At 40.3% G+C, this 21255-nt stretch overlaps 1 protein-coding gene across 3 annotated transcripts in view; it reads right to left on the bottom strand.

Annotated features, from left to right (window-relative positions):
- WDR70 (WD repeat domain 70) overlaps nucleotides 1-21255 on the bottom strand; it is a 360510-nt gene that overhangs the window by 230700 nt on the left and 108555 nt on the right. The window lies entirely within an intron of this gene.

The raw sequence follows: 21255 nt of genomic DNA, 5'->3' as shown, positions 1-21255 counted from the left end.
AAGGCCAGATTGCATGCAGAAGGAAAGGAAAGGGAAGAGGGAAGGGAAGGGAAAAGGGAGGGAGGGAAAAGGGAGGGAGGAGGGAGGATGAAGGGAAGATGGAGGGAGGGGGTGAGAGGGAGGGAGGGAAAGAAGGAGGGAGGGAGGGAAAGAAGGAGGCAGGGAGGGAGGAAAAAAGAGGAGTGAAAGAAAAGAAAGAAAATAATTTCTAGTCACTAGTGGTTAACAGGGATCTGGTCTGATTTTGCCCCATTAGATATCTGCCTCTGAGCCAGGAAACCAGTTCATGATTTGCAATAAAAGAAACATTCCAATAATCCAAGACATGCCCAGACTTTGAGGACTTAGATTCTAAACTACCTTGTCTTCCCCAATCTTGTACACTACACCGTACTCTCATTCTCCTCCACTGATAACTAAGCTCCATCTCCACTGACATCTCTGCCTAGTCTCTTAATCCAATGCACAGCCTGCTTATGTCAGTTCCTAGTTTACCAGCTTCCTCTCCTCATTCCCAGACTCAAGAATTCTACAGACGGCTGCTACTCAATTCCAACCTTAGAACCATACTTCTTGTACTTTGTCTAAACAGCAACCCAACAACTCCCTCAACCCATGCAGGTCTTAAAGGCAGACCCCAGAAAGCAGCTCTTTTACTGATATTTATTGCTTAGAGTTGAAATATCACCTTGGAATAGAAAGGTTATTTTTTAATAAAAGAAAATTACCCCTATTGCAGAAGACATTAGTGTGTCCGGAATTGGTTCCTTCCGGTGGGTTCTTGGTCTTGCTGACTTCAAGCATGAAGTCATGGACCCTCAGCAGTGAGTGTTACAATTCTCAAAGATGGTGTGTCCAGAGTTTGTTCCTTCAGATGTTCAGATGTGTACAGAGTTTCTTCCTTCTAGTGGGTTCGTGGTCTCGCTGACTTCAGGAATGAAGCCGCAGACCTTCGCAGTGACTGTCTCTTAAAGGTGGCGCATCCGGAGTTGTTTCTTCTTTCCGGTGGGTTCGTGGTCTCCCTGACTTCAGGAGTGAAGCCGCAGACTTTGCAGACCTTCGCAGTGAGTGTTACAGCTCTTTATAAAGGTAATGCAGACCCAAAGAGTGAGCAGCAGCAAGATTTATTGTGAAGAGCCAAAGAACAAAGCATCCACATCGCGGAAGTGGAACCTAGCGGGTTGCCACTGCAGGCTAGGGTATCCAGCTTCTATTCCCTTGATTTGGCCCCACCCACATCCTGCTGATTGGTCCATTTTACAGAGTGCTGATTGGTCCATTTTACAGAGTGCTAACTGGTGCGTTTACAAACCTTTAGCTAGACACAAGCCCTGATTGTTGCATTTACAATCCTTTAGCTAGACAGAAAAGTTCTCCAAGTCCCCAACCCAACCCAGAAAGTCCAGCTGATTTCACCTCCCATTAGGATAAAAGGACATGTGGTCACCTTCGCTGTTAAGTACCCAGAATAAGAACACAGATAGTAGATTAAATGGAAAAAATCTACAAGACTGTGAATGTTGTTTCTTATTTGTAAAGACAGGAGCATGACAAAGGCAATGGGAATGTTAAGTGCCCTTGTGTTAAAACAGTGACCAAAATTAGTCATAACAAAATGAAGTTCAACTAAGGATTCTTAAATGGATCTAAACAGATTCAGTACCATGACTAACATTAGTGGAAAAACTTTTAAAGAGACACCTATTAAAGAACAGTTAGTGACTAAACACTTTTTCATCGAATAAACTACTTTTTCTCTCTTCTTCCCTTATCTAAACATAGGCACTCCTGAAAAATATCTCTTCCTTTATTTAACAGCCTTAACTAGAAATAGCCTAGAAAAAAGAATTAAGCAAGTATTTATTTCTCATAATATGCTATACTTTGAGAGAGGACATTAATTATCCATGACCAACATTGGTTTCCGGTTTCCTCAAAACACACACACACACACACACACACACACACAGAGACAGAGAGAGACAGAGAGACAGAGACAGAGATTGCTAATAATCTGCCTGTACTCTTGTGGCTGCCCCAATGACAAGAGTTATAAAAACAGCTCCCTTTGTAACAGTGCCATCTGTAGTTACTGAATGATTTGGGGCTCCGTGACCCACAAAATAAAAGTACTCATGCCTTTGGCATGATGAGCTAACAAAGCCTACCCCTAAGAAGAGACAAAATGCAGTGGAAAATAGCAGGGAATATACTGGGAACTGAGATCCAAAAGTTCTTAACTAGATTCCAATCACCAGCTTTCAGGAATTATCAGATCTCCTGAAATGGTCAACAAAAATTTGTGTGAATACATTTCGCTGGGGAGAATATTCATACCTTAAATGCAGGAATTTGCACACATTTTTTCTAAAGCATCAGATCACATTTTAGGCTTTGTGGGTCACATGCTCTCTGCTGCAACTACTCAGCTCTACCACTGCAATTCAAAGGGAGCCACAGGGAATAGTAAATTAATGGATGTGTCTATGTTCCAATAAAACTTTTATTTACAAAAACAGGGTGGTGGCTGGATTTGCCCCAAGGCCATGGTTTGCCAACCCCAACACACTCTTAGTCATTTGCTTGCATAAACCAAGGATTCTAACGTCCAAGTCTAATTCCTGAGTAATTTTAATATCCATTTGAATACCTCAAAAACAAATTCAATCTTCCTTGGCCTACTCAATTCTGATGACTTGTTACAAGATATTTCAGCAGTGCCAACTATGGCTAATTCTGCCACTACCATGAATGGTCATAATATGTTTCTAAAATCCTGAACTCTCAATATTTACTGATTTAACAAATATTTATCACCAAATATGTTTCAGGCTCTAGATATTCCACTTACTGGCCACACAACCTCCTATCTTGCAGTTTTTTGAATTTTTAAATTTTCAATATCCTAAACTTTAACCACTCTCTCAGCAGAATCCTGAGTGTCCTTTTGTTGAATCTACAATAAAGTGCTTTTATTCCAAAATAACCTCCCCCTGTTCTCCCCTGCAGTCACTGTAGTCCATCCAAATACCTAGGCTCCTGAATAAGACTCAAGAATAGGATATGAACATGCAGAATGATTGTTTCTACAAATTTACATTTCGTAGCCCATAATACTTCCATAATTCTTCCAGTAATGTTTCTCTTACAACCATCAAAAGCTATTCTACGTCTTTACAATTCTACTGAAGGCCCTATCCCAGTATCTCCCAATACAAAACTAGGAAATGACTCTGCTAATAGATGGTGGCATTATTCATTTCCTATCTCAGGGTACCACTTATAAATATAGCTGCATATGAGCTCATTCTTATCCCTTCCATTTCCAGTGCAAAAGTACTCCGGCCGGGTGCGGTGGCTCACACCTGTAATCCCAGCACTTTGGGAGGCCGAGGCAGGTGGATCATTTGAGGTCAGGAGTTCGAGACCAGCCTGATCAACATGATGAAACCCTGTCTCTAATAAAAATCCAAAAATTAGCCAGGTATGGTGGTGGGTGCCTGTAATCCCAGCTACTTGGGAGGCTGAAGCAGGAGAATCGCTCGAACCCAGGAGGCAGAGGTTGCAGTGAGCAGAGATCGCGCCACTGCGCGACAGAGTGAGACTCCATCTCAAAAAAAAAAAAAAGTATTTTCTCCTCCTACCCAAAAGCTAACTCCTGCTCTTTGTTTGATCACAATCCCTAACAATTCCTCAAGGACTTTCATCATTACTTAATATGTTTGGTTTTTATAGAACTGCATTAGTTTTCCATTGCTCTGTAACAAATTACTAAAAACCTAGCGACTGAGTACACCTCTGATTTATTACCTAACAGCTGCGTAGGTCAGAAGCCTGGCACAATGTAGCTAGATTCTCTGCTCAGGATCTCACAGACTGAAATCAGGATGTTAGTAGGACTGTACTATTTTCTAGAGGTTCTGGGAAAGAATCTGCTTCCAAGTTTATTCTGGTTGCTGGCAGAATACAAGTTCCTTGTGGTTGTAGAACTGTGATCTCTATTTGCTTGCTGCCTGTCAGCTGGGGCTACTCTTAGCTTTCTAGACACTATATGCAATCTCCACTAGAAGCAACATGAGAAAGATTCTCCTTTGCTGACCTTGAAGACAGAGGGATCTACGTGGCAAGGAATGCACTAGGAATGCTGACCTGGTAGAGTGCAGTCTTACTGACATCCTGATTTCAGTCTGTGAGACCCTCAGCAGAGAAATGTAGCCACATTGTGCCAGACTTCTGACCTAAACAGCTGTTAGGTAATAAATTGGGGGTGTACTAAGTCCCTGGTTTTTGGTAATTTGTTATAGAGCAACAGAAAATTAATGCGATTCTGTAAAAAACAAACATATTGAGTAATGATAAGAGCCATGCCCACAAATCTTTGCAGAACAACCTGTTTTTTATCTATAGCTGTTGTTTAACTGGTTAAGGAGCAATACTCTTAAGCTTCCTAGACATCACCTGGTTTGGCTAAGAAGATCTATGAGGCATACCCTTAATTTCTTGGAAGAGTCCAATGTGACTGAATGCTCTCACCTTTTGATCTTTCTGAAGTTATTATACAGCCACATCTCTGGCTTTCTCCACACCATGTTTTCAGAAGTTATTGCTGTATGTTAGCGTCCTTTGTCATCTCAATAGGCTAAAAATTAACTAAATCATCTAGTCTTGGTTCCCTTTTAACAAAACTTCCCTTGGTTTTCTCGTATTTCACTATAAGAAGCAAGAAGAAACCAGGCAGCAACTTCAACATTTTGCTTAGAAATCTCCTTGCCTATATATTCAAATTCATCACTCACAAGTTCTGATTTCATCTTCAAAACCAGCAGCAGAGAATCTCCCTGACATCAAGTCCCTCCTACACTTAGAATACCTTTTGCCAGGAAGAGCCCAACTGCTTTTAAGTGCTCACCTGATGAGGCTGGATCCACTGAAGGCAATCTTCCTTTCTTAAAGTCCATTGTATCTATAATGTAACCATAGGAGTGACTAGCCCATTATACTTGTAGTTATGCCCATCACAACTACATTCAAGGAGAAGTGCCGGGACTCTTAGGAGCCATCTTAGAATTCATACTACAACAAGAGCTTTGGGTGTAGCAATTCTGAAACTACTTTCCATGTACTGTAACACTGAACAAATGAGTAAATATAATTATGATGTTAAAAGCCACGGTCTTCACTGTTGGAGAAGTGAATTATGAATATGGAACGGGAAAAGGATAGAAAGTTGTATTAGAATTAGATGTATCCAAATGAACTCATAATTTTTTACATATTTTAATTTTTAGATTGGTTTATCTCCCTCCTAGCTTTGTCTTTTGAGGCTAGAAGCAATGGCACCCAACAGCAATGAATATATCCAGAGTGCCAAATCTTAATTTCTAAATTGATTTCCCTGTTGAATGAAGCCACGGATCACTAGAAAAATAGGTAGGATCAAGTTAGGGAAAATATAAGATGACCCTGGAACATCTTGCTGTGCCAAAATGTAAGAAAGTACTCCAAAAGTGATGGAGACATGTCAAAAGGGTAGAAGCCAATGTTAAGAAGTTTCTATTAGATAAAAGCTTCGGTAAATATTTAGAATATGGAAAGAAATAAAATGTACTTCAAATCATTCAATTTTTTAGTTATATCTATTATTAAAACCTTAAGTTAACAGTTTTCTTTTACTAAAGAAAATAAAAATAAACCCAAAACAGTTATTTTAATAAAAATTAAATATTTTAAGTTCTTAAGAAAAAGTATTCACCAGTAAAAAGACATGACTAATATATTTCATCTCCAAATAATAAGTGCCATTTTTTTGGAATGGCTGGGTATCAGAATGACTACATGTACTATTCAAAAATAAATAAAACATTTGAAAACTCTTCTAACTTCCATGACTAAGGTCTGCTAATGGAGATATCTCCCACTAAAATGTCCAAGCATTCTAAGGTATCCTGAACCTGCCTTCTCCACCTTAGTCATGTAATTTAAAAATAAATGGCAGAGAATTGCTTTCATGTTGAAAAGAAAAAGCGTTGAAGACAATCCTGGAGAAGGGCACTTAACAATATCAGCTCTAGATGAATTGATAAAAGAAAGCTTATGGGGGACTTCAAGATGGCTAACTAGAAGCACCAGACACTAACCTCCTCTATAAAGAAAAGCTTAATGAGTAGATAATCACACTTCAAATACAGCATCAAAAAGAGAATGCTGGAATTCAGCAGAGAAATGAGAGGCACTGAAGAAGAAGAAAGCAAGGCACACAGCCCAGCCAGAACGAGCTGAGAGTCCTATGGGGCTCCTCAGTGTGGGGAAAAGGTGAGTAAAAGATCCCCAGCATCCAGATTCTCCCTGTAGATACCTGCAATCCTAGCCATAGCACAGCCCCTTAACCCTGACAAGTTGAGACTGGTATAAACAAGCTTCTAAAGAGGAAGCTCACAATAGGTTCCACACACACCTGGAAACCGAAGCACCTGCAGCATGGCACGAATTTGAGAGCCCAGCCCCCACCAGTCTGCTTTCTGTTCTGGGGCCAAACAGTACCTGCATCTCAACATCCCTGGAGGCCCAATGACATCCCCTCATATCCACTGGGAGGGTTGTAGCACATGACCCCAGTTAGACCCAGCACAGCAGCAATATCCCCAGCACTCTAGATCACACAGCATCCAGTACACTGAAGAAAGGACAACGGAGAGCTCTGTGGATGCTGCCTTTAGGACAAAGGGAGCCAAAGTGCACACTCCCTAGAGCCCAAACCCACCTGCCTCAGGTCATTGCCACTAAGAGTAACCTTGCCCACCCACCACCCCCAGCAGCAAGGCCCCAGCACACTAGCACATGCCCTGAGGGCAGGCTCTCCCTGCCTGCTGCTGCAGCCAGGGACCAGAGCCTAAGAATCACCTGCCTGGGGCAGGTACCACAGACAGCAACCCTGCTACCCACAACAGTAGGACTGTGGTACATGTGCCTTGAGGACAGGCTCACCCCAGCCAATGCAGCCAATGCCACAGGGAATAGGGGAAGTGGAGACAAAGCATGTGCTCTGCAGAGATTGAGATGTATCTGCCTGAGATGGCTGCCACTGGCATCAATCTCCCTCACCACCACTGTCACGGCACCTTCCCCTTAGCAGAGCTGTTCATGTCCACATGCCCTGAGGACAGGCTCTCCCTGCCTACTACTGCTGCTGCAACCACCACCCAAGGACACTACCCAGGACATAGGGATCACCCAGCCCTGCCCAACACAGCCTGCATCTGTGCACAACATCAGAGGCCTTAAGGATAGTCTCACAAGGCCTGGCACCAGCAACCCCAGTGCTCTCTATCACAGTGCTCAGGGTCCTGTGGATTCCCCTGCACCATCAGTCACCTCAGGCACACGCACATAAAGAGACCAAACAGCCCCAGAATGCCTGCCGCACCCCAGCACACCATCTGAAGGCCTAGGAATTGCCCCCATCCCACCTACCACAGCCTATACCCATTTGGAACAACAGGGGGACCTGATGACAGCCCCAAAATGCCTGACACTGTCACCCCCCGAGTGCCCTACCATACCACCCTAGACCTGACAATGTCACCCCAACCAAGTGCCCTACCACACCATCCTACCACATAGCCTAGGGATTGCTGTGCCCCACTGGTCACTCCAAGCAGGAGTGTGTACTACCAGACAGCCTAACAACAGACCCAGAAAACCTATTGTCAGTGCCTAAGCATGCCGTCTAAAGGCCTGGGGGATCACCCTGCCCAGTCCACCACTGCTTGTATCTATCTACACCTTCTAGGGGCCGGAGGACAAGGTTGCTCAGCCTGCCACCACCACCAAACCTGGCACCCACCCATGTGCACCACCTGGGAGTCTGAAGACCAGGCTGCCCAGTGTGTCGCAGCCACCACTAACATCAGTCTGTGCTACCTGGAAGCCCAGGTGTTGCCCTGCCACTTATACTGCCATCACCAACACCATGCACAATGCTCGGGGGCCCAAAGACTGGCCCACCCACTCAACTCACCACTGCCACTACTGGCACCTGAAAAAGCCACCTGGAGGCCCAAATGTCAGCCTGTCTGAACCTACTAACACCAGTGCCCATGTATTGTGTGCAAGGGCCCAAGAACAGAGACGTTCAGCCCACCATTGCCACCACTGGGGCCAGAAGACTGGCCCACCTAGCATTGCTAAACCTAATAAATCCTCACCACAGCCTCCACTAACAAATTCACCTAAGCCTCTGAGGAAAACACAGACACCACTGACAGGGTTTAAAGCCAGAGAAGTCATATGGAGACTACACTACTACAAACATCCAGAATCATTGCTGAAGTGCCCTATCCAACCAACACCATAGATACATCTACAGGAAAAAGTATTCCTCTATGAAAGCCAATCCAAAAAACTGGAAGAAGTAACTGTTACACGAGTTGCACAGATAACAATATAAGAACACAAGAAACATGAAAAAGCAAGGAAAAGTGACACCTCCAAGGGAACACAATAATTCTCCATTACCAGATTCCAATGAAAAGAAAATATGAAATGTCTGAAAAACAATTCGAAATCATAACCTAAAAGAAGCTCAGTGATATACAAGAGAACACAGATAAACAATGCAAAGAAACCAGAAAAAACAATGTGGGATATGAATGAGAATTCACAAAAAATAAATAAATTATAAAAACAAACAAAATCTTAGAAGAATTCAATAAATGAAATAAAAAATACAATTGAAAGCTTCAACAAGAGACTAGATCAAGCACAAGAAAGAATTTCAGAACTTGAAGACAGGTCTTTCCAAACAGCCCAATTAGACAAAAAAAAAAAAAAAAAGGAAAGAACAAAAAAGAATAAAGAAAGCCTATATAATGTATGGGACACCATAAAGCAACCAAATATTTGAATTTTGGATGTTCCAGGAGGTGAAGAGATCAATGGCATAGAAAACCTATTTAATACAATAATCATTGAAAACTCCTCAAGTCTAACAGGAGACTTAGACATCCAGATACAAGAAGGTAGGAGATTCCCATATAGATACAACCCAAAAAGGTCTTTTTAGTGGCACATTATAGTCAGATTGTCAAAAGTCAAAGAGAAAATTCTAATAATAGCCAAAAAAAAAAAAAAAAAGTCTAGTCACATATAAGACCACACCCATCAGACTTAACAGTGGATTACTCACACAAGCCTTACAGGCCAGAAGAGAATGAAATGATATTGTCAAAGTGCTGAAAGGAAAAAAAAAAAAAAAAGGCCACCCAAGACTAGTACACTCAGCAGTTATAATGAAGGAGAAATAAAGTCTTTCTCAGGCAAACAAAAGAAGGGAATTCATCACCACTAGGCCAGGCCTACAAGAAATGTTCAAAAGCGTCCTACACCTGGAGGCAAAAGAATGACAACTATGGGCTGGGTGCAGTGGCTCACGCCTATAATCCCAGCACTTTGGGAGGCCGAGGCAGGCAGAACACGAGATCAGGAGTTCGAGACCAGCCTGGCCAAAATGGTGAAACTCTGTCCCTACTAAAAATACAAAAATTAGCCAGGTGTGGTGGCAGGCGCCAGTAATCCCAGTTACTTGGGAGGCTGAGGCAGAAGAATCGCTTGAACCTGGGAGGCGGAGGTTGCGGTGAGCCAAAATTGTACCACTGCACTCCAGCCTGAGTGACAGAGTGAGACTCTGTCTCAAAAATAAAATGAAATAAAATAAATAACAACTATGAAAATACATGAAAATATAAAAACCACTAAAACGGCAAACACACAAAAAGACTCAAATGTTGCCACCACAGAAAACCACCAAACCACAATCATAAACAATGAAAAAGAAAGAAATAAAGGATCTATAAAGAACCGAAAAAGTCCTCACATATCAATAATAACCTTAAATGTAAAGAGATTAAAGTTTTTACTAAAAGATACAAACTGGCTTAGTGAATTGAAAAAAAAAAACCCATAAGCCAACTGTATGCTGCCTCAAGAAACTCAACTTAACCAAGAAAGAGCAGGAGAAACTATACTATCAGATAAAACAGACTTTACATCAAAAACTGTAAAAAGAGACAAAGAAGGCCAATAACTAATGATAAAAAGATTATTTCAGCAAAAGGGTATAATAATTCTAAGTATATACGCATCCAACACCAGAACACCCAGATACATAAAGCAAGTATCAGATCTAAAAGGAGAAACACATTTCAATATAATAATAGTTGGGTACTTCAACACCCAACTATTAGCACTAGAATGATCATCTAGACAGAAAATCTACAAGGAAACACTGGATTTAAACTAACTTTAGATTGGGTGCAGTGGCTCAAGCCTGTAATTAATCTCAGCATTTTGGGTGGCCAAGGCAGGAGTATCACTTGAACCCAGGAATCTGAGACCAGCCTGGGCATTATAGCAAGATCCTTCTCTACTAAAAACAAAAAACGAAAAAACATTAGGCCAGGCACAGTGACTCATGCCTGTAATCCCAGCACTTTGGGAGGCTGAGGCTGGCGGATCATTTGAGTTCAGGAGTTTGGATCAGCCTGGCCAACATGGTGAAACCCTGACTCTACTAAAAATACAAAAATTAGCCAGGTAAGTGGCACATGCCTGTAAGCCCAGCTACTTATGAGGCAGAGGTGGGAGAATCACTTGAACCCCAGAGGCAGTGGTTGCAATGAGCCAAGATCACACCACTGCACTCAGTCTGGGTGACAGAGTGAGACCCTGTCTCAAAAAAAAAAAAAAAAAAAAATTAGCTGGACATAGTGGTATGTGCTTGTGGTCCCAGTTACTTAGGAGGCTGAGGTGGCAGGACTGCTTGATCCCAGAAAGTTGAGGTTGCAGTGAGCAGTGATAGCACCACTGCACTGCAGCCTGGGCAAGAGAGTAAGACCCTGTTTTTGTTTTTAATTAATTAAACAAACTGCACATTAGATAAAATGCACCTAACAAACATTTGCACAACATTTCATCCAATAGTGGTAGAACACACATTCTTCTCATCAGTACATGGAACATCCTCCAGGAGAGATCAAATGTTAGGACACAAAACAAGTCTCAACAAATGTTTGAAAACTGAAATTATATCAAGTATCTTTTCTGACCACAGTGGAATAAAACTAGAAATCAGCAACAAGAGGAACTTTGGAAACTGTAAAAATACACAGAAATTAAACAACTTGCTCCTGAATGACTACTGGATCTATGAAGAAATTATGAAGGAAATAAAAACATTTCTTGAAACAAATGAAAATAAGAATACAAAATACCAAAACCTGTGGGACACAGCAAAAACAGTGCTAAAAGGTAAGATTATAGAAATAAATGCCTACATCAAAAAGGGAGAGACTTTAACAAACTAATCATCTACCTCAGGGAACTAGACAAGCAAAAACAAACCAAACCTAAAATCAGTGGAAGGAAAGACAATAATGATCAGAGAAGAATTAAATGAAATAGAGATTTTTGTTAAAAACACAAAAGATCAATGAAATGAAAAGCTGGGTTTTTTTGTTTTTTGTTTTGTTTTGTTTTGTTTGTTTGTTTTGAGACGGAGTCTCGCTCTGTCACCCAGGCTGGAGTGCAGTGGTGCAATCCTGGCTCACTGCAACCCCCACCTCCCTGGTTCAAGCGATTCTCCTGCCTCAGCCTCCTGAGTAGCTGGGATTACAGACACACGTCAAGGCGCCCAGCTAATTTTTGTATGTTTAGTAGAGATGAGCTTTCACCATGTTGGTCAGGCTCATCTGAACTCCTGACCTCGTGACCTGCCCGCCTTCGCCTCCCAAAGTGCTGGGATTACAGGCGTGAGCTTAAAAAATTCATCTTAACTTAAAAAAGATACAGAAAATTTATAAACTGTTAGCTAAACTAACCAAGAAAAAAGAGAGAAGACCCAAATAAACAAAATCAGAAAAGAAAAAGGAGATGTTACAACTGACATGACAGAAATGTAAAAGATCCTCAGAGACAATTATGAACATCTATATACTAGCAAACTGGTAAACCTAGAGGATATGGATAAATTCCTGGCCACATACAATCTACCAACATTGAACCAGAAATAAATAGAAAAAGACCAATAATGAGTAACAAGATTGAAAAAAGTCCCCCAACAACAACAAAAAAACAGGCCCGGGACTGGGTGGCTTCACTGCCAAATTTTACCAAACTCACAAAGAACTAATACCAATTCTCCTCAAACTATTCCAAAGAATAATCAGAGGAGGGAATTTTTCCTAATTCATTCTATGTGGCATTATCCTGACACTAAAACCAGATATGGAGACAACAAAAGAAGAAAACTACAAACCGATATCCCTGGTGAACACAGACGTAAAAAATGCTTAACAAAATGCTAGCAAACTAAATCAAACAGCACATCAGAAAGATAATGTACCATGGTCAAGTGGGATTTTTTTCCCAGGGAGGCAAGAATGGTTCAGCATATGAAAATCAATAAACATGCTATGTCATATCAACAAAAAAAGCACTTGATAGAATTCAATATCCATTCATTATAAAAACTCTCAACAAACTAGGCACAGAAGGCACACATCTCCACATAATAAAGGCCGTAAATGACAAACCCATAGCTAACGTTATACTGGGGAAAAGCTCAAAGTCTTTCCTCTAAAAACTGGAACTAGACAAGGATGTCCACTTTTACCATTCCTATTCACCACAGTACTGGAAGACCTAGCAATCAGACAAGAGAAAAAATAAATGCATCCAAATTGAAAATAAAAGGAAGTCAAATTGTCCCTCTTTGCATATGGCATTATCTTATATTTAGAAAAACCTAAAGACTTCACCAAAATACTCTTTGATATGATAAACAAATCCAGTCAAGCTGCAAGATATAAAACCATACAAAATCAGTAGCACTTCTCTACACCAACAACAAATTAGTTGAAAAATCAAGGAATCAATCCCATTTACAATAGCCACAAAAATCTTAAAATACCTAGAAATAAACTTTGCCAAGGAGGTGAAAAACCTCTACAAGAAAAACTAATAGGCCAGACACAGTAGCTTACGCCTGTAATCCCAACACTTTGGGAGGCCAAGGTGGGTGGATCACTTGAAGTCAGGAGTTCGAGACCAGCCTGGCCAATGTGGTGAAACCTCGTCTCTACTAAAAATATGAAAAGGGGCCAGGCATGGTGGCGCGCGCCTGTAATCCCAGCTACTTGGGAGGCTGAGGCAGGAGAATTGCTTGAACCCTGGAGGTGAGGTTGCAGTGGGCCGAGATGGTACCAAAGAACTCCAGCCTGGGTGACAGAGCAAGACTCTGTATTAAATAACAATAATAATAATGAAAATTTTTTTAAAAAAACTATAAAAGAAACTGAAGAGGACATAAACAAATGGAAAGACATCTCATGCGCAGGGGTTGGAAGGATACTGTTAAAATGACCATACTACTCAAAGTAATCTACAGATTTCAATACAATCTCTATCAAAATACCAATGACATTTCTCACAGAAAAAGAAAAAAAAAATGCTAAAATTCATATGGATCCAAAAAGCAGCCTGATAGCCAAAGTAATCCTAAGCAAAAAGAACAAAGGTGAAGGCATTGCACTACCTGACCTCAAAATATACTACAGAACCCAAAACAGCCTGGTACTGGTATAAAAACAGACACACAGACCATTGAGAACCCAGAAATAAATCCATACATTTACAGTGAACTCATTTTCTACAAAGGTGCCAAAAACATATATTGGAGAAACAATACCCTCTTCAATAAATGGAGCTAGGAAAACTAATTTCCTTGCAGGAAAAAAACTAGATCCTTATCTCTCACCATATACAAAAATCAACTCAAAATGGATTAAAGACTTAAACATAAGACTCCAAACTACAAAACGACCTGAAGAAAACACAGGGGAAACACTCTATGACACTGGTCTTGACAAAGACTTTATGGTGAAGACTCCCCAAAAGCACAGGCAACAGAACAGAAATAGGCCAATAGAACTGCATTAAACTACAAGTTTCTGCACAGCAAAGGAAACAATCGACAAAGAGACAACCCACAGAATGGGAGAATATATTGCAAACTATTCATCAAATATGGGATTAATATCCAGAATATATAAGAATATCTAGTAACAGCCAAAAAAATACAATCCTATTAAAAAGTGGGCAAAAGATATGAATAGACATTTCTCAAAGAAGCCATACAAATGTCCCACAGGTATATGAAAAAAATGCTCAACATCACTAATCATTAGGGAAATGCAAATCGAAACTACAATACATTATTACTCCAGTAAGAATAGCAATTATCAAAAAGATAAAAAATAACAGATTCTGTCAAGGATGGGAGGAAAAGGAAGTCTTATCCACTGTTGGAGGGAATGTAAATTAGTACAGCCAATATTAAAAACGACCATAAGATTCAAAAACTCCACTACTGGATATTTATCCAAAGGAAGGGAAATCAGTATATCAAAGGGATACTTGCACCTCCATGTTTATTACAGCACTATTCACAATAGCAAAGATATGGAGTCAACCTAAGTGTCCATCAACAGATGAACAGATAAAGAAAATGTGGAGGGGGAGAGAGAGAGAGAGAGAGAGATGCACATGCACACAATGGGATACTATTCAGCTACAAAAAATGAATAAAATCATGTCATCTGGAGCAACATGGATGGAATTGGAGGTCATTAAGTGACATAAACCAGATACAGAAACACAAACATCACATGTTATCACTCATATGTAAAAGGTTTACAAAAAAAACTCCTGGATGTAAAGACTAGAATGATAGTTACCAGAGGCAGAGAAGGGTGTGTGTGATGAAGAGAGGTTAAGGGATATAAAAATACAGTTACATAGGAAAAAAAATGTTCTAAACTTTGATAGCCAAATAGGGTGACTATAATTAAGAACAATATATTGTCTATTTAAAAATAGCTGTAAGAAAGGACTTGAAGGCCGGGCGCGGTGGCTCAAGCCTGTAATCCCAGCACTTTGGGAGGCCGAGACGGGCGGATCACGAGGTCAGGAGATCGAGACCATCCTGGCTAACAGGGTGAAACCCCGTCTCTATTAAGAAATACAAAAAACTAGCCGGGTGAGGTGGCGGGCGCCTGTAGTCCCAGCTACTCGGGAGGCTGAGGCCGGAGAATGGCGTGAACCCGGGAGGCGGAGCTTGCAGTGAGCTGAGATCCGGCCACTGCACTCCAGCCTGGGCGACAGAGCGAGACTCCGTCTCAAAAAAAAAAAAAAAAAAGAAAGGACTTGAAATGTTCCCAACACATAGAAATGATAAATGCTCAAGCTTATGGATGTCCTATATAACCTGACTTGATCATTACATATTCTATGCACATAACAAAATATTACATGTATGCCATAAATGAGTGCAAATATTATATATCAACAAAATAAATAAAAACCCTCCAACTTGAGGGGGACAAAAAGAAAGCTTAATAATGAAGTTTTAAGGTTATTACCATGAGCATTCATTTATTAATAACCTACTAAAACATTTTTTAGTTTAACTCAATACTGATTTGTTATAGAACTTTGTTATACAAGAATATTACATTGGCTTAATAGTCACACATTTGTGGGTTCTAGGCCTAAGAACCCCATATGAATCTCAGGCAAAGGGTATGCCTAAGAATTTAAAGAGCAAAGGAAAATTCTGGCTGATGATAAATGAATTTTAGATGACATTATAACTACAGTTTTTAAAGTATATTTTATTTGCATGGTTTAAAGGTTGGAATAACTGCCTATCCTTTTCCTACTCTGCTAACCACCTAAACCAGAAGAACTAATGTCCCATTTTCCCAGACAAAATAACCAATAAATCCTACCAACTCCATCCAGACCAGTGATCTTCATATTTTAAAGAAGCAACAGAACTTGATTTGTAAAGGATTTCTTGTGGCAAATTTTAATACATAAAACAGACAAAACTGGAACTTCTCTGACTGAAGGAGAAGGTCCCCTATCCCTCACTCCCATACACCCCCGACTGCAGCCCGAAGACTTGCACATAATCCCAAAACTGTAAAACATGCAAAATGTGACTCCAAGCAATAATTGACACAAACATTATGGGGTGATCAGAAAATGTTTTTTAGATACATAAAGAAAAAAAGACATATAGAAATTGAAATATGAATAGTGATTATATTTGAGTAATAAAATTATGAATGGTTCTTTGAAATTTTTCAATATTTTCTATAGTACAAAATGAATTATTGTTAGATATCCATTAAACATTATTTATAAAAGGTAAAATGAAAAACCTTTAGCCAGACTAACTAGGAAAAAAGGAGCAGACCCAAATGAATAAAAACCGATAAAAAAGGAAACAAGATAGCAGATACTGCAGAAATTCAAAGGTTAATTAGAGGCTACTACAAGCAACTATATGCCAATAAATTGCAAAACCTAGAAGAAATGGAGAGATATATATATCATATATATCCAGACATATATAACTGACCAAGATTGAACCATGAAGAAATCCAAAACCTGAACACACAATAACAAGTAATGAGATCTAAGCTGTAATAAAAAGTCTCCCAACCAAGAAAAGCCCAGGATCTGATGACTTCATCGCCAAATATTACCAAACATTTAAAGAAGACTACTACTCCTACTCAAATTATTCCAAAAAATAGAGGAGAAATGAATACCTCCAAACTCATTATACAAGGCAAGTACTACCTTGCTTGATACTAAAACCAGACATCACATAAAAAAAAAAAAACACACACACACACACACTCACTTCAGCCTGGGTAACAGAGCAAGACTCTGACGAAGGGAGGGAGGGAGGAAGAAAGAAAAGGGGAAAAAAAAGAAAAGAAAATTACAGGCCAATATCCCTATAAACAATGATGTAAAAGTCCTCAACAAAATACTAGCAAACCGAATTCAGCAATTCATTAAAAAGATCATCATTACCAAGTAGGATTTATCCCAGGGATGCCAGGATGGTTCAACATATGCAAATCAATCAATGTGATACACCATATCAACAGAATCAAGGACAAAAACCATATAGTCATTTCAATTGATGCTGAAAAATCATTTGATAAAATTCAACATCCCTTCATAATAAAAACCCTTAAAAAAATGAGTATAGAAGAAACATAACTCAACACAATAAAAGCCATATATGACAGACCCACAGCTAATATACTGAATGTGGGAAAACTGAAAGCCTTTGCTCTAAGATTCAGAACAAGACAAGGATGCTCATTTTTTTGCCACTGTTATTCAACACAGTACTAGAAGTTCTAGCAAGAACAATCAGACAAGAGAAAAATATAAAGGGCATCCAAACTGTAAAGGAAGAAGTCAAATTATTCTTGTTTGCAGAGTATATAATCTTATATTTGGAAAAACCTAAACACTCCACAAAAAAAATGATTAGAACTGATAAGCTCAGTGAGGTTGTAATATACAAAAATCAGTAGCGTTTCTATATGCAAATAGCAAACAATCTTAAAAAGAAATCAAGAAAGTAACTCATTTATAACTGCTACAAAAGAAATACCTAGAAATAAATTTAACCAATAAAGTAAAAGATTTTGGCCAGGTGTGGTGGCTCACACCTGTAATACCAGCACTTTGGGAGGCCGAGGCAGGCAGATCACAAGGTCAGGAGTTCGAGGCCAGCCTGGACAACATGGTGAAACCCCGTCTCTACTAAAAATACAAAAAATAATTAACCGGGCATGGTGGCACATGTCTGTAATCCCAGCTACTCAGGAGGCTGAGGCAGGAGAATTGCTTGAACCTGGGAGGCTGAGGTTGCAGTGAGCCAAGATCACACCACTGCACTCCAGCCTGGGCAACAGAATGAGACTCCATCTCAAAAGAAAAAAAAAAAAAAAGTGAAAGATTTCTACAATGAAAACTATAAAACACTGATGGAAAAAAAAAAAACTGAAAAGGACACCAAAAAGATGAAAAGATATTCCATGTTCTTGGATAGGAAGAATCAATATTGTTAAAACGTTCATACTACCTAAAGCAAACTACAGATTCAATGCAATTGTTATCAAAGTATCAACGGCCAGGTGCAGTGGCTCACGTCTGCAGTCCCAGCACTTCGGGAGGCTGAGGTGGGTGGATCACCTGAGGTCAGGAGTTCGAGACCAGCCTGGTCAATATGGAGAAACTCCCGTCTCTACTAAAAATACAAAAATTAGCTGAGTGTGGTGGTGCATGCCTGTAATCCCAGCTACTTGGAAGGCTGAAGCATGAAAACGGCTTGAACCCAGGAGGCAGAAGTTGCACTGAGCCAAGATGACACCGCTGCACTCCAACTTGGATGACAGGGAGAGACTGTCTCAAAAAAGAAAAAAATCAACAATTCTTCTATTTCTTCAACATTTCTATTTCTTCACAGAAATAGAAAGAACTATACTAAATTTTATATGGAATGACAAAAGATCCAGAATAGCCAACGCTATCCTAAGCAAAATGTAGAAAACTGGAAGAATCACATTACCTGACTTCAAATTATACTATAGAGCTATAGTAACCATAACAGCATGATACTGACATAAAAACAGACACATAGACCAATGAAACAGAATAGAGAACTCAGAAATAAATCCATACATCCACGGTGAACTCATTTTCAACAAGGGTGCCAAGAGCATACATTGGGGAAACAACAGTTCTTCAATAAATGGTGTTGGGAAAACTGGTATCGATATGCAGAAGAATGAAACCAGACCCCTATCTTTTGGAATATACAAAAATCAAATCAAAATGGATGAAAGACTTAGGTCTAAGACCTAAAACTATGAAACTACTAAAAGAAAACATTGGGGAAACTCTCTAAGACATTGGTCTGGGCAAAGATTTTTTGAGTGATACCCTACAAGCACAGACAACCAAAGCAAAAATAGACAAATGGGATCATATCAAGTTAAAAAGCTTTTGCACAGCAAAGGAAACAATGAACAAAGTAAAGAGACAACCCACTGAATGGGAGAAAATATTTGCAAACTACTCATTTGACAAGGGATTAATAACCAGAATATATAAGGAGCTCAAACAACTCTATAGAAAAAGAAATCTAAAAATCCAGTTTTTAAAAGGGCAATATATTTGAGTAGACATTTCTCAAAAGAAGACATACGAATGGCAAACAGGTATATGAAAAGGTGCTCAACATCATAGATCATCAGAGAAATGCAAATCAAAACTACAATAAGGCCAGGCACAGTGGCTCATGCCTATAATCGCAGCACTCTGGGAGGCCGAGGCGGGGGGATCATATGAGGTCAGGAGTTCGAAGCCAGCCTGGCCAACATGGTGAAACCCTGTCTCTACTAAAAATACAAAAAGTAATTAGCCAGGCATGGTGGCGGGCACCTGTAATCCTGGAAACTCAGGGGGCTGAGGCAGGAGAATCACTTGAACCCAGGACGCAGAGGTTCCAAACTCACACCACTGCACTCCAGGCCTGGGCAACAGAGTGAGACTCTGTCTCCAAAAAAAAAAAACCTACAATGATATATCATCTCACACCAGTTAAAAAAGTTTTTATTCAAAAGACGGAATAACAAATGCTGGCAAGAATGTGAAGAAAAGGTAACCCTCGTACACTGTTGTTAGGAACGTAAATTAGTACAATCACTATGGAGAACAGTATGGCAGTTCCTCAAAAAACTACAGATAGAACTACCATATGATCCAGCAATCCCACACTAGGTATATACTCAAAAGAAAAGAAATCAGTATATTGAAGAGATATCTGCACTCCCATATTTACTGCAGCACTATTCACAACAGCCAAGATTTGGAAGCAACCTAAGTGTCCATCCACAGAAAAATGGATAAAGAAAATGTGGTACATATAGACAATGGAGAACTAGTCAGCCATAAAAAAGAATGAAATCCTGTCATTTGCAACAATATGGACAGAACTGAAGGTCATTATGTTAAGTGAAATAAGCCAGGCAAATAAAGACAAATTTCTCAGGTACTCACTCATATAAAAATTAAAACAACTGAACTCACAAAGATGTAAAGTAGAATGATAGCTACCAGAGGCTGGGAAAGGCAGTGGGGGGATGGGGGAGTGGAGATGGTTTCTTTTTTTTTTTTTTTTTTTCTTTTTTAAGACGGGGTCTTGCTGTTGTCTCCCAGGCTGGAGTGCAATAGCGTGATTTCAGCTCACCGCAACCTCTGCATCCCAGGTTCGAGCGATTCTCCTGCCTCAGCCTCCCTCCCGAGTAGCTGGAATTATAGACACCCGCCACCACACCCAGCTAATTTTTGTATTTTTAGTAGAGATGGGGTTTCACCATGTTGGCCAGGCTGGTCTTGAACTCCTGACCTCAGGTGACTCACCCGCCTTGGCCTCCCAAAGTGCTAGGATTACAGGTGTGAGCCACTGCGCCTGGCCGGGGATGGTTTCCATAGGTAGAAAATATAGTTAGATAGAATGAATAAGATATAGTATTTGATGGTGCAACAGGGTGACAACATTCAATGGTAATTTACTGTACATTTCAAAATACCTTAGAGTATAATTGGGTTTTTAGTAACACAAAGGATAAATGCTTGATGTGATGGATAACCCATTTACCCTGATGTGATTATTATGCATTGCATGCCTGTGTCAAAATAACTGATGGGCTAGGCATGGTGGCTCACACCTACAATCCCAGCACTTTGGGAGGCCAAGGTAGGAGGATAGCTTGAACCCAGGAGTTCGAGACCAGCATGGGCAACATATTGAGACGTCGCCTCCATGCACACACAAAATTTTTTTTTTAATTCGTTTGGAATGATGGTGCATACCAATGTCCCAGCTACTTGGGAGGCTAAGGTGGGAGAACAGCTTGAGCATAGGAGGAGCAGGACACTGCACTGTAGCCTGGGCAAAAGGGCAAGCCCCTGTCTCAAAAGACAACACTTCATGTACACCATAAATATATACACCTACTGGGCTGGGCACAGTGGTTCATGCCTGTAATCCTAGCACTTCGGGAGGCTGAGGTGGGCAGATCACGAGGTCAGAAGTTTAAGACCAGCCTGACCAACATGGTGAAACCCCATCTCTACTAAAAACACAAAACTTAGCCGGGCATGGTGAAGTGCACCTGTAATCACCAGCTACTCAGGAGGCTGAGGCAGGAGAATAGCTTGCACCCGGGAAGCAGAGGTTGCAGTGAGCTGAGATCGCACCACTGCACTCCAGCCTGGGTGACAGACTGAGACTCCATCTCAAAAAAACAAAAACAAACA

This window comes from Theropithecus gelada, chromosome 6 (genome assembly GCF_003255815.1).
Source record: "Theropithecus gelada isolate Dixy chromosome 6, Tgel_1.0, whole genome shotgun sequence".
In the NCBI taxonomy this organism is placed as follows: Eukaryota; Metazoa; Chordata; class Mammalia; order Primates; family Cercopithecidae; genus Theropithecus; species Theropithecus gelada.
The sequence above is the reverse complement of the archived record's forward strand: the minus strand, read 5'-3'. Positions and strand labels throughout refer to the sequence as shown.